The 9413-nt window shown below is 47.3% G+C and overlaps 37 non-coding genes across 37 annotated transcripts; 30 read left to right on the plus strand and 7 right to left on the minus strand.

Annotated features, from left to right (window-relative positions):
* The first annotated feature begins 220 nt into the window (after positions 1-220).
* Positions 221-292, plus strand: Trnad-guc (transfer RNA aspartic acid (anticodon GUC)). Its single transcript has one exon. It is a non-coding gene; the product is annotated as a tRNA-Asp (tRNA).
* Positions 293-545: 253 nt separating this feature from the next.
* Positions 546-618, plus strand: Trnaa-agc (transfer RNA alanine (anticodon AGC)). Its single transcript has one exon. It is a non-coding gene; the product is annotated as a tRNA-Ala (tRNA).
* A 68-nt stretch (positions 619-686) lies between these two features.
* Trnal-caa (transfer RNA leucine (anticodon CAA)) lies at positions 687-802 on the plus strand. The gene is made up of 2 exons: positions 687-724; positions 757-802. It is a non-coding gene; the product is annotated as a tRNA-Leu (tRNA).
* A 41-nt stretch (positions 803-843) lies between these two features.
* Positions 844-937, minus strand: Trnay-gua (transfer RNA tyrosine (anticodon GUA)). Its single transcript has 2 exons — positions 901-937; positions 844-879 (listed from the first exon to the last, which is right to left on the minus strand). It is a non-coding gene; the product is annotated as a tRNA-Tyr (tRNA).
* A 253-nt stretch (positions 938-1190) lies between these two features.
* Trnaa-ugc (transfer RNA alanine (anticodon UGC)) lies at positions 1191-1263 on the plus strand. Its single transcript has one exon. It is a non-coding gene; the product is annotated as a tRNA-Ala (tRNA).
* A 259-nt stretch (positions 1264-1522) lies between these two features.
* On the plus strand, positions 1523-1594 carry Trnad-guc (transfer RNA aspartic acid (anticodon GUC)). The gene has a single exon. It is a non-coding gene; the product is annotated as a tRNA-Asp (tRNA).
* A 73-nt stretch (positions 1595-1667) lies between these two features.
* Positions 1668-1740, plus strand: Trnak-uuu (transfer RNA lysine (anticodon UUU)). Its single transcript has one exon. It is a non-coding gene; the product is annotated as a tRNA-Lys (tRNA).
* A 107-nt stretch (positions 1741-1847) lies between these two features.
* On the plus strand, positions 1848-1920 carry Trnaa-agc (transfer RNA alanine (anticodon AGC)). The gene has a single exon. It is a non-coding gene; the product is annotated as a tRNA-Ala (tRNA).
* A 225-nt stretch (positions 1921-2145) lies between these two features.
* Positions 2146-2239, minus strand: Trnay-gua (transfer RNA tyrosine (anticodon GUA)). Its single transcript has 2 exons — positions 2203-2239; positions 2146-2181 (listed from the first exon to the last, which is right to left on the minus strand). It is a non-coding gene; the product is annotated as a tRNA-Tyr (tRNA).
* Positions 2240-2492: 253 nt separating this feature from the next.
* Positions 2493-2565, plus strand: Trnaa-ugc (transfer RNA alanine (anticodon UGC)). Its single transcript has one exon. It is a non-coding gene; the product is annotated as a tRNA-Ala (tRNA).
* A 257-nt stretch (positions 2566-2822) lies between these two features.
* On the plus strand, positions 2823-2894 carry Trnad-guc (transfer RNA aspartic acid (anticodon GUC)). Its single transcript has one exon. It is a non-coding gene; the product is annotated as a tRNA-Asp (tRNA).
* Positions 2895-2967: 73 nt separating this feature from the next.
* On the plus strand, positions 2968-3040 carry Trnak-uuu (transfer RNA lysine (anticodon UUU)). The gene has a single exon. It is a non-coding gene; the product is annotated as a tRNA-Lys (tRNA).
* Positions 3041-3147: 107 nt separating this feature from the next.
* On the plus strand, positions 3148-3220 carry Trnaa-agc (transfer RNA alanine (anticodon AGC)). The gene has a single exon. It is a non-coding gene; the product is annotated as a tRNA-Ala (tRNA).
* A 68-nt stretch (positions 3221-3288) lies between these two features.
* On the plus strand, positions 3289-3404 carry Trnal-caa (transfer RNA leucine (anticodon CAA)). Its single transcript has 2 exons — positions 3289-3326; positions 3359-3404. It is a non-coding gene; the product is annotated as a tRNA-Leu (tRNA).
* Positions 3405-3445: 41 nt separating this feature from the next.
* Positions 3446-3539, minus strand: Trnay-gua (transfer RNA tyrosine (anticodon GUA)). Its single transcript has 2 exons — positions 3503-3539; positions 3446-3481 (listed from the first exon to the last, which is right to left on the minus strand). It is a non-coding gene; the product is annotated as a tRNA-Tyr (tRNA).
* A 253-nt stretch (positions 3540-3792) lies between these two features.
* Positions 3793-3865, plus strand: Trnaa-ugc (transfer RNA alanine (anticodon UGC)). Its single transcript has one exon. It is a non-coding gene; the product is annotated as a tRNA-Ala (tRNA).
* A 587-nt stretch (positions 3866-4452) lies between these two features.
* Positions 4453-4525, plus strand: Trnaa-agc (transfer RNA alanine (anticodon AGC)). Its single transcript has one exon. It is a non-coding gene; the product is annotated as a tRNA-Ala (tRNA).
* Positions 4526-4593: 68 nt separating this feature from the next.
* On the plus strand, positions 4594-4709 carry Trnal-caa (transfer RNA leucine (anticodon CAA)). The gene is made up of 2 exons: positions 4594-4631; positions 4664-4709. It is a non-coding gene; the product is annotated as a tRNA-Leu (tRNA).
* A 41-nt stretch (positions 4710-4750) lies between these two features.
* On the minus strand, positions 4751-4844 carry Trnay-gua (transfer RNA tyrosine (anticodon GUA)). The gene is made up of 2 exons: positions 4808-4844; positions 4751-4786 (listed from the first exon to the last, which is right to left on the minus strand). It is a non-coding gene; the product is annotated as a tRNA-Tyr (tRNA).
* A 730-nt stretch (positions 4845-5574) lies between these two features.
* Trnak-uuu (transfer RNA lysine (anticodon UUU)) lies at positions 5575-5647 on the plus strand. The gene has a single exon. It is a non-coding gene; the product is annotated as a tRNA-Lys (tRNA).
* A 107-nt stretch (positions 5648-5754) lies between these two features.
* On the plus strand, positions 5755-5827 carry Trnaa-agc (transfer RNA alanine (anticodon AGC)). Its single transcript has one exon. It is a non-coding gene; the product is annotated as a tRNA-Ala (tRNA).
* A 68-nt stretch (positions 5828-5895) lies between these two features.
* On the plus strand, positions 5896-6011 carry Trnal-caa (transfer RNA leucine (anticodon CAA)). The gene is made up of 2 exons: positions 5896-5933; positions 5966-6011. It is a non-coding gene; the product is annotated as a tRNA-Leu (tRNA).
* Positions 6012-6052: 41 nt separating this feature from the next.
* Trnay-gua (transfer RNA tyrosine (anticodon GUA)) lies at positions 6053-6146 on the minus strand. Its single transcript has 2 exons — positions 6110-6146; positions 6053-6088 (listed from the first exon to the last, which is right to left on the minus strand). It is a non-coding gene; the product is annotated as a tRNA-Tyr (tRNA).
* A 253-nt stretch (positions 6147-6399) lies between these two features.
* Positions 6400-6472, plus strand: Trnaa-ugc (transfer RNA alanine (anticodon UGC)). The gene has a single exon. It is a non-coding gene; the product is annotated as a tRNA-Ala (tRNA).
* Positions 6473-6731: 259 nt separating this feature from the next.
* Trnad-guc (transfer RNA aspartic acid (anticodon GUC)) lies at positions 6732-6803 on the plus strand. Its single transcript has one exon. It is a non-coding gene; the product is annotated as a tRNA-Asp (tRNA).
* A 73-nt stretch (positions 6804-6876) lies between these two features.
* Positions 6877-6949, plus strand: Trnak-uuu (transfer RNA lysine (anticodon UUU)). Its single transcript has one exon. It is a non-coding gene; the product is annotated as a tRNA-Lys (tRNA).
* Positions 6950-7056: 107 nt separating this feature from the next.
* Trnaa-agc (transfer RNA alanine (anticodon AGC)) lies at positions 7057-7129 on the plus strand. Its single transcript has one exon. It is a non-coding gene; the product is annotated as a tRNA-Ala (tRNA).
* Positions 7130-7197: 68 nt separating this feature from the next.
* On the plus strand, positions 7198-7313 carry Trnal-caa (transfer RNA leucine (anticodon CAA)). Its single transcript has 2 exons — positions 7198-7235; positions 7268-7313. It is a non-coding gene; the product is annotated as a tRNA-Leu (tRNA).
* Positions 7314-7354: 41 nt separating this feature from the next.
* Positions 7355-7448, minus strand: Trnay-gua (transfer RNA tyrosine (anticodon GUA)). The gene is made up of 2 exons: positions 7412-7448; positions 7355-7390 (listed from the first exon to the last, which is right to left on the minus strand). It is a non-coding gene; the product is annotated as a tRNA-Tyr (tRNA).
* A 253-nt stretch (positions 7449-7701) lies between these two features.
* On the plus strand, positions 7702-7774 carry Trnaa-ugc (transfer RNA alanine (anticodon UGC)). The gene has a single exon. It is a non-coding gene; the product is annotated as a tRNA-Ala (tRNA).
* Positions 7775-8033: 259 nt separating this feature from the next.
* Positions 8034-8105, plus strand: Trnad-guc (transfer RNA aspartic acid (anticodon GUC)). Its single transcript has one exon. It is a non-coding gene; the product is annotated as a tRNA-Asp (tRNA).
* Positions 8106-8178: 73 nt separating this feature from the next.
* On the plus strand, positions 8179-8251 carry Trnak-uuu (transfer RNA lysine (anticodon UUU)). The gene has a single exon. It is a non-coding gene; the product is annotated as a tRNA-Lys (tRNA).
* Positions 8252-8358: 107 nt separating this feature from the next.
* Positions 8359-8431, plus strand: Trnaa-agc (transfer RNA alanine (anticodon AGC)). Its single transcript has one exon. It is a non-coding gene; the product is annotated as a tRNA-Ala (tRNA).
* Positions 8432-8499: 68 nt separating this feature from the next.
* Positions 8500-8615, plus strand: Trnal-caa (transfer RNA leucine (anticodon CAA)). Its single transcript has 2 exons — positions 8500-8537; positions 8570-8615. It is a non-coding gene; the product is annotated as a tRNA-Leu (tRNA).
* Positions 8616-8656: 41 nt separating this feature from the next.
* Trnay-gua (transfer RNA tyrosine (anticodon GUA)) lies at positions 8657-8750 on the minus strand. The gene is made up of 2 exons: positions 8714-8750; positions 8657-8692 (listed from the first exon to the last, which is right to left on the minus strand). It is a non-coding gene; the product is annotated as a tRNA-Tyr (tRNA).
* A 253-nt stretch (positions 8751-9003) lies between these two features.
* Trnaa-ugc (transfer RNA alanine (anticodon UGC)) lies at positions 9004-9076 on the plus strand. The gene has a single exon. It is a non-coding gene; the product is annotated as a tRNA-Ala (tRNA).
* Positions 9077-9335: 259 nt separating this feature from the next.
* Positions 9336-9407, plus strand: Trnad-guc (transfer RNA aspartic acid (anticodon GUC)). Its single transcript has one exon. It is a non-coding gene; the product is annotated as a tRNA-Asp (tRNA).
* Positions 9408-9413: the final 6 nt, after the last annotated feature.

Below are 9413 nucleotides of genomic sequence, written 5' to 3' on the forward strand. Positions count from 1 at the left end.
AGTAGTTGCCAATGGTCATAAGAGGATATATGATGCTCCTAAGATTACCTGGTATTAATAATAATAATAATAATACTAAACCGCGCTGCATATGTCTAGAGCATTTCTTGCTGTTTAATTTCGCATTGACAGTATACACAGTTTCAGCTTTTAACATGATCGACCGTGTGGCATTCGGGCATTGACGCCATCGCGAACATATTATTTAAATATGAACTCGTCCTCGGTAGTATAGTGGTAAGTATCCCCGCCTGTCACGCGGGAGACCGGGGTTCGATTCCCCGCCGGGGAGGTTCTTTTTATCTTGTCAATGTTTCGTTTCACGTCAGTAGCGTTCGCGGGACTGTCCGGGAATACAGATTTACGCCCGGTTAGCTCAGTCGGTAGAGCATCAGACTTTTAATCTGAGGGTCGCGCGTTCGAGTCCCTCATCGGGCGTAACAATTATTTGGTACGATGGTGAACTAACTTTCACCACAATGTCTTGTCGAAAGAGGATGAATAACGTAACATTTGCGGAGTGGCAAAGGCGAAGCAAACTTGATGGGGAACTAGCTCAGATGGTAGAGCGCTCGCTTAGCATGCGAGAGGTACCGGGATCGATGCCCGGGTTCTCCAATGCCTTTTCCATAGGCGTAAAATAAATGAAATTTGCGCAGAGCAATTTGCAGCAGCGTTCGTGTCATGTCGGGATGGCCGAGCGGTCTAAGGCGCCAGACTCAAGACAAAATGTTCTTCCACTCATCGCGTGGAGAATTCTGGTCCTCGAATGAGGGCGTGGGTTCGAATCCCACTTCCGACAACTTTTCCCTGCCACACAAAATTTTAGGCCTAAAATGCAAGTCCACCGAGCCGGATTTGCACCAGCGACCTAAGGATGCCTGAGTGGTATAAGTTCGTCTACAGTCCTCCGCTCTACCAACTGAGCTATCGGTGGATGCAGCATCGTACAGTTCTTGTGCAGGACTATGCAGGTCATGTCACGTTTGTAGTATGACGTGGTTTTTAAAATGATGCGATAGCTCGCACGTAGAAGAGGGTGGTTTCGATCCACCGACCTCTGGGTTATGGGCCCAGCACGCTTCCTCTGCGCCACTCTGCTGAAGGTAGGTAAGCTGAAATGTGTCTGATGTAAGGTGTAGTTTAGTATTGCGAACAGCACTCGAACTATGACCTTTTTACCATTTCCAGGGGGATTAGCTCACATGGTAGAGCGCTCGCTTTGCATGCGAGAGGTACCGGGATCGATGCCCGGATCCTCCAAGACGATGTTTTTAATTTATTTATTTTTATACTAATTTCAGTAGTTGCCAATGGTCATAAGAGGATTTATGATGCTCCTAAGATTACCTGGTATTAATAATAATAATAATAATACTAAACCGCGCTGCATATGTCTAGAGCATTTCTTGCTGTTTAATTTCGCATTGACAGTATACACAGTTTCAGCTTTTAACATGATCGACCATGTGGCATTCGGGCATTGACGCCATCGCGAACATATTATTTAAATATGAACTCGTCCTCGGTAGTATAGTGGTAAGTATCCCCGCCTGTCACGCGGGAGACTGGGGTTCGATTCCCCGCCGGGGAGGTTCTTTTTATCTTGTCAATGTTTCGTTTCACGTCAGTAGCGTTCGCGGGACTGTCCGGGAATACAGATTTACGCCCGGTTAGCTCAGTCGGTAGAGCATCAGACTTTTAATCTGAGGGTCGCGGGTTCGAGTCCCTCATCGGGCGTAACAATTATTTGGTACGATGGTGAACTAACTTTCACCACAATGTCTTGTCGAAAGAGGATGAATAACGTAACATTTGCGGAGTGGCAAAGGCGAAGCAAACTTGATGGGGAACTAGCTCAGATGGTAGAGCGCTCGCTTAGCATGCGAGAGGTACCGGGATCGATGCCCGGGTTCTCCAATGCCTTTTCCATAGGCGTAAAATAAATGAAATTTGCGCAGAGCAATTTGCAGCAGCGTTCGTGTCATGTCGGGATGGCCGAGCGGTCTAAGGCGCCACACTCAAGACAAAATGTTCTTCCACTCATCGCGTGGAGAAATCTGGTCCTTGAATGAGGGCGTGGGTTCGAATCCCACTTCCGACAACTTTTCCCTGCCACACAAAATTTTAGGCCTAAAATGCAAGTCCACCGAGCCGGATTTGAACCAGCGACCTAAGGATGCCTGAGTGGTATAAGTTCGTCTACAGTCCTCCGCTCTACCAACTGAGCTATCGGTGGATGTAGCATCGTACAGTTCTTGTGCAGGACTATGCAGGTCATGTCACGTTTGTAGTATGACGTGGTTTTTAAAATGATGCGATAGCTCGCACGTAGCAGAGGGTGGTTTCGATCCACCGACCTCTGGGTTATGGGCCCAGCACGCTTCCTCTGCGCCACTCTGCTGAAGGTAGGTAAGCTGAAATGTGTCTGATGTAAGGTGTAGTTTAGTATTGCGAACAGCACTCGAACTATGACCTTTTTACCATTTCCAGGGGGATTAGCTCACATGGTAGAGCGCTCGCTTTGCATGCGAGAGGTACCGGGATCGATGCCCGGATCCTCCAAGACGATGTTTTTAATTTATTTATTTTTATACTAATTTCAGTAGTTGCCAATGGTCATAAGAGGATTTATGATGCTCCTAAGATTACCTGGTATTAATAATAATAATAATAATACTAAACCGCGCTGCATATGTCTAGAGCATTTCTTGCTGTTTAATTTCGCATTGACAGCATACAGTTTCAGCTTTTAACATGATCGACCGTGTGGCATTCGGGCATTGACGCCATCGCGAACATATTATTTAAATATGAACTCGTCCTCGGTAGTATAGTGGTAAGTATCCCCGCCTGTCACGCGGGAGACCGGGGTTCGATTCCCCGCCGGGGAGGTTCTTTTTATCTTGTCAATGTTTCGTTTCACGTCAGTAGCGTTCGCGGGACTGTCCGGGAATACATATTTACGCCCGGTTAGCTCAGTCGGTAGAGCATCAGACTTTTAATCTGAGGGTCGCGGGTTCGAGTCCCTCATCGGGCGTAACAATTATTTGGTACGATGGTGAACTAACTTTCACCACAATGTCTTGTCGAAAGAGGATGAATAACGTAACATTTGCGGAGTGGCAAAGGCGAAGCAAACTTGATGGGGAACTAGCTCAGATGGTAGAGCGCTCGCTTAGCATGCGAGAGGTACCGGGATCGATGCCCGGGTTCTCCAATGCCTTTTCCATAGGCGTAAAATAAATGAAATTTGCGCAGAGCAATTTGCAGCAGCGTTCGTGTCATGTCGGGATGGCCGAGCGGTCGAAGGCGCCAGACTCAAGACAAAATGTTCTTCCACTCATCGCGTGGAGAATTCTGGTCCTCGAATGAGGGCGTGGGTTCGAATCCCACTTCCGACAACTTTTCCCTGCCACACAAAATTTTAGGCCTAAAATGCAAGTCCACCGAGCCGGATTTGAACCAGCGACCTAAGGATGCCTGAGTGGTATAAGTTCGTCTACAGTCCTCCGCTCTACCAACTGAGCTATCGGTGGATGTAGCATCGTACAGTTCTTGTGCAGGACTATGCAGGTCATGTCACGTTTGTAGTATGACGTGGTTTTTAAAATGATGCGATAGCTCGCACGTAGCAGAGGGTGGTTTCGATCCACCGACCTCTGGGTTATGGGCCCAGCACGCTTCCTCTGCGCCACTCTGCTGAAGGTAGGTAAGCTGAAATGTGTCTGATGTAAGGTGTAGTTTAGTATTGCGAACAGCACTCGAACTATGACCTTTTTACCATTTCCAGGGGGATTAGCTCACATGGTAGAGCGCTCGCTTTGCATGCGAGAGGTACCGGGATCGATGCCCGGATCCTCCAAGACGATGTTTTTAATTTATTTATTTTTATACTAATTTCAGTAGTTGCCAATGGTCATAAGAGGATTTATGATGCTCCTAAGATTACCTGGTATTAATAATAATAATAATAATAATACTAAACCGCGCTGCATATGTCTAGAGCATTTCTTGCTGTTTAATTTCGCATTGACAGTATACACAGTTTCAGCTTTTAACATGATCGACCGTGTGGCATTCGGGCATTGACGCCATCGCGAACATATTATTTAAATATGAACTCGTCCTCGGTAGTATAGTGGTAAGTATCCCCGCCTGTCACGCGGTAGACCGGGGTTCGATTCCCCGCCGGGGAGGTTCTTTTTATCTTGTCAATGTTTCTTTTCACGTCAGTAGCGTTCGCGGGACTGTCCGGGAATACAGATTTACGCCCGGATAACACAGTCGGTAGAGCATCAGACTTTTAATCTGAGGGTCGCGGGTTCGAGTCCCTCATCGGGCGTAACAATTATTTGGTACGATGGTGAACTAACTTTCACCACAATGTCTTGTCGAAAGAGGATGAATAACGTAACATTTGCGGAGTGGCAAAGGCGAAGCAAACTTGATGGGGAACTAGCTCAGATGGTAGAGCGCTCGCTTAGCATGCGAGAGGTACCGGGATCGATGCCCGGGTTCTCCAATGCCTTTTCCATAGGCGTAAAATAAATGAAATTTGCGCAGAGCAATTTGCAGCAGCGTTCGTGTCATGTCGGGATGGCCGAGCGGTCTAAGGCGCCAGACTCAAGACAAAATGTTCTTCCACTCATCGCGTGGAGAATTCTGGTCCTCGAATGAGGGCGTGGGTTCGAATCCCACTTCCGACAACTTTTCCCTGCCACACAAAATTTTAGGCCTAAAATGCAAGTCCACCGAGCCGGATTTGAACCAGCAACCTAAGGATGCCTGAGTGGTATAAGTTCGTCTACAGTCCTCCGCTCTACCAACTGAGCTATCGGTGGATGTAGCATCGTACAGTTCTTGTGCAGGACTATGCAGGTCATGTCACGTTTGTAGTATGACGTGGTTTTTAAAATGATGCGATAGCTCGCACGTAGCAGAGGGTGGTTTCGATCCACCGACCTCTGGGTTATGGGCCCAGCACGCTTCCTCTGCGCCACTCTGCTGAAGGTAGGTAAGCTGAAATGTGTCTGATGTAAGGTGTAGTTTAGTATTGCGAACAGCACTCGAACTATGACCTTTTAACCATTTCCAGGGGGATTAGCTCACACGGTAGAGCGCTCGCTTTGCATTCGAGAGGTACCGGGATCGATGCCCGGATCCTCCAAGACGATGTTTTTAATTTATTTATTTTTATACTAATTTCAGTAGTTGCCAATGGTCATAAGAGGATTTATGATGCTCCTAAGATTACCTGGTATTAATAATAATAATAATAATACTAAACCGCGCTGCATATGTCTAGAGCATTTCTTGCTGTTTAATTTCGCATTGACAGTATACACAGTTTCAGCTTTTAACATGATCGACCGTGTGGCATTCGGGCATTGACGCCATCGCGAACATATTATTTAAATATGAACTCGTCCTCGGTAGTATAGTGGTTAGTATCCCCGCCTGTCACGAGGGAGACCGGGGTTCGATTCCCCGCCGGGGAGGTTCTTTTTATCTTGTCAATGTTTCGTTTCACGTCAGTAGCGTTCGCGGGACTGTCCGGGAATACAGATTTACGCCCGGTTAGCTCAGTCGGTAGAGCATCAGACGTTTAATCTGAGGGTCGCGGGTTCGAGTCCCTCATCGGGCGTAACAATTATTTGGTACGATGGTGAACTAACTTTCACCACAATGTCTTGTCGAAAGAGGATGAATAACGTAACATTTGCGGAGTGGCAAAGGCGAAGCAAACTTGATGGGGAACTAGCTCAGATGGTAGAGCGCTCGCTTAGCATGCGAGAGGTACCGGGATCGATGCCCGGGTTCTCCAATGCCTTTTCCATAGGCGTAAAATAAATGAAATTTGCGCAGAGCAATTTGCAGCAGCGTTCGTGTCATGTCGGGATGGCCGAGCGGTCTAAGGCGCCAGACTCAAGACAAAATGTTCTTCCACTCATCGCGTGGAGAATTCTGGTCCTCGAATGAGGGCGTGGGTTCGAATCCCACTTCCGACAACTTTTCCCTGCCACACAAAATTTTAGGCCTAAAATGCAAGTCCACCGAGCCGGATTTGAACCAGCGACCTAAGGATGCCTGAGTGGTATAAGTTCGTCTACAGTCCTCCGCTCTACCAACTGAGCTATCGGTGGATGTAGCATCGTACAGTTCTTGTGCAGGACTATGCAGGTCATGTCACGTTTGTAGTATGACGTGGTTTTTAAAATGATGCGATAGCTCGCACGTAGCAGAGGGTGGTTTCGATCCACCGACCTCTGGGTTATGGGCCCAGCACGCTTCCTCTGCGCCACTCTGCTGAAGGTAGGTAAGCTGAAATGTGTCTGATGTAAGGTGTAGTTTAGTATTGCGAACAGCACTCGAACTATGACCTTTTTACCATTTCCAGGGGGATTAGCTCACATGGTAGAGCGCTCGCTTTGCATGCGAGAGGTACCGGGATCGATGCCCGGATCCTCCAAGACGATGTTTTTAATTTATTTATTTTTATACTAATTTCAGTAGTTGCCAATGGTCATAAGAGGATTTATGATGCTCCTAAGATTACCTGGTATTAATAATAATAATAATAATACTAAACCGCGCTGCATATGTCTAGAGCATTTCTTGCTGTTTAATTTCGCATTGACAGTATACACAGTTTCAGCTTTTAACATGATCGACCGTGTGGCATTCGGGCATTGACGCCATCGCGAACATATTATTTAAATATGAACTCGTCCTCGGTAGTATAGTGGTAAGTATCCCCGCCTGTCACGCGGGAGACCGGGGATCGATTCCCCGCCGGGGAGGTTCTTTTTATCTTGTCAATGTTTCGTTTCACGTCAGTAGCGTTCGCGGGACTGTCCGGGAATACAGATTTACGCCCGGTTAGCTCAGTCGGTAGAGCATCAGACTTTTAATCTGAGGGTCGCGGGTTCGGGTCCCTCATCGGGCGTAACAATTATTTGGTACGATGGTGAACTAACTTTCACCACAATGTCTTGTCGAAAGAGGATGAATAACGTAACATTTGCGGAGTGGCAAAGGCGAAGCAAACTTGATGGGGAACTAGCTCAGATGGTAGAGCGCTCGCTTAGCATGCGAGAGGTACCGGGATCGATGCCCGGGTTCTCCAATGCCTTTTCCATAGGCGTAAAATAAATGAAATTTGCGCAGAGCAATTTGCAGCAGCGTTCGTGTCATGTCGGGATGGCCGTGCGGTCTAAGGCGCCAGACTCAAGACAAAATGTTCTTCCACTCATCGCGTGGAGAATTCTGGTCCTCGAATGAGGGCGTGGGTTCGAATCCCACTTCCGACAACTTTTCCCTGCCACACAAAATTTTAGGCCTAAAATGCAAGTCCACCGAGCCGGATTTGAACCAGCGACCTAAGGATGCCTGAGTGGTATAAGTTCGTCTACAGTCCTCCGCTCTACCAACTGAGCTATCGGTGGATGTAGCATCGTACAGTTCTTGTGCAGGACTATGCAGGTCATGTCACGTTTGTAGTATGACGTGGTTTTTAAAATGATGCGATAGCTCGCACGTAGCAGAGGGTGGTTTCGATCCACCGACCTCTGGGTTATGGGCCCAGCACGCTTCCTCTGCGCCACTCTGCTGAAGGTAGGTAAGCTGAAATGTGTCTGATGTAAGGTGTAGTTTAGTATTGCGAACAGCACTCGAACTATGACCTTTTTACCATTTCCAGGGGGATTAGCTCACATGGTAGAGCGCTCGCTTTGCATGCGAGAGGTACCGGGATCGATGCCCGGATCCTCCAAGACGATGTTTTTAATTTATTTATTTTTATACTAATTTCAGTAGTTGCCAATGGTCATAAGAGGATTTATGATGCTCCTAAGATTACCTGGTATTAATAATAATAATAATAATACTAAACCGCGCTGCATATGTCTAGAGCATTTCTTGCTGTTTAATTTCGCATTGACAGTATACACAGTTTCAGCTTTTAACATGATCGACCGTGTGGCATTCGGGCATTGACGCCATCGCGAACATATTATTTAAATATGAACTCGTCCTCGGTAGTATAGTGGTAAGTATCCCCGCCTGTCACGCGGGAGACCGGGGATCGATTCCCCGCCGGGGAGGTTCTTTTTATCTTGTCAATGTTTCGTTTCACGTCAGTAGCGTTCGCGGGACTGTCCGGGAATACAGATTTACGCCCGGTTAGCTCAGTCGGTAGAGCATCAGACTTTTAATCTGAGGGTCGCGGGTTCGGGTCCCTCATCGGGCGTAACAATTATTTGGTACGATGGTGAACTAACTTTCACCACAATGTCTTGTCGAAAGAGGATGAATAACGTAACATTTGCGGAGTGGCAAAGGCGAAGCAAACTTGATGGGGAACTAGCTCAGATGGTAGAGCGCTCGCTTAGCATGCGAGAGGTACCGGGATCGATGCCCGGGTTCTCCAATGCCTTTTCCATAGGCGTAAAATAAATGAAATTTGCGCAGAGCAATTTGCAGCAGCGTTCGTGTCATGTCGGGATGGCCGTGCGGTCTAAGGCGCCAGACTCAAGACAAAATGTTCTTCCACTCATCGCGTGGAGAATTCTGGTCCTCGAATGAGGGCGTGGGTTCGAATCCCACTTCCGACAACTTTTCCCTGCCACACAAAATTTTAGGCCTAAAATGCAAGTCCACCGAGCCGGATTTGAACCAGCGACCTAAGGATGCCTGAGTGGTATAAGTTCGTCTACAGTCCTCCGCTCTACCAACTGAGCTATCGGTGGATGTAGCATCGTACAGTTCTTGTGCAGGACTATGCAGGTCATGTCACGTTTGTAGTATGACGTGGTTTTTAAAATGATGCGATAGCTCGCACGTAGCAGAGGGTGGTTTCGATCCACCGACCTCTGGGTTATGGGCCCAGCACGCTTCCTCTGCGCCACTCTGCTGAAGGTAGGTAAGCTGAAATGTGTCTGATGTAAGGTGTAGTTTAGTATTGCGAACAGCACTCGAACTATGACCTTTTTACCATTTCCAGGGGGATTAGCTCACATGGTAGAGCGCTCGCTTTGCATGCGAGAGGTACCGGGATCGATGCCCGGATCCTCCAAGACGATGTTTTTAATTTATTTATTTTTATACTAATTTCAGTAGTTGCCAATGGTCATAAGAGGATTTATGATGCTCCTAAGATTACCTGGTATTAATAATAATAATAATAATACTAAACCGCGCTGCATATGTCTAGAGCATTTCTTGCTGTTTAATTTCGCATTGACAGTATACACAGTTTCAGCTTTTAACATGATCGACCGTGTGGCATTCGGGCATTGACGCCATCGCGAACATATTATTTAAATATGAACTCGTCCTCGGTAGTATAGTGGTAAGTATCCCCGCCTGTCACGCGGGAGACCGGGGATCGATTCCCCGCCGGGGAGGTTCTT

Source organism: Hydractinia symbiolongicarpus, chromosome 3 (genome assembly GCF_029227915.1).
Source record: "Hydractinia symbiolongicarpus strain clone_291-10 chromosome 3, HSymV2.1, whole genome shotgun sequence".
Classification (NCBI taxonomy): Eukaryota; Metazoa; Cnidaria; class Hydrozoa; order Anthoathecata; family Hydractiniidae; genus Hydractinia; species Hydractinia symbiolongicarpus.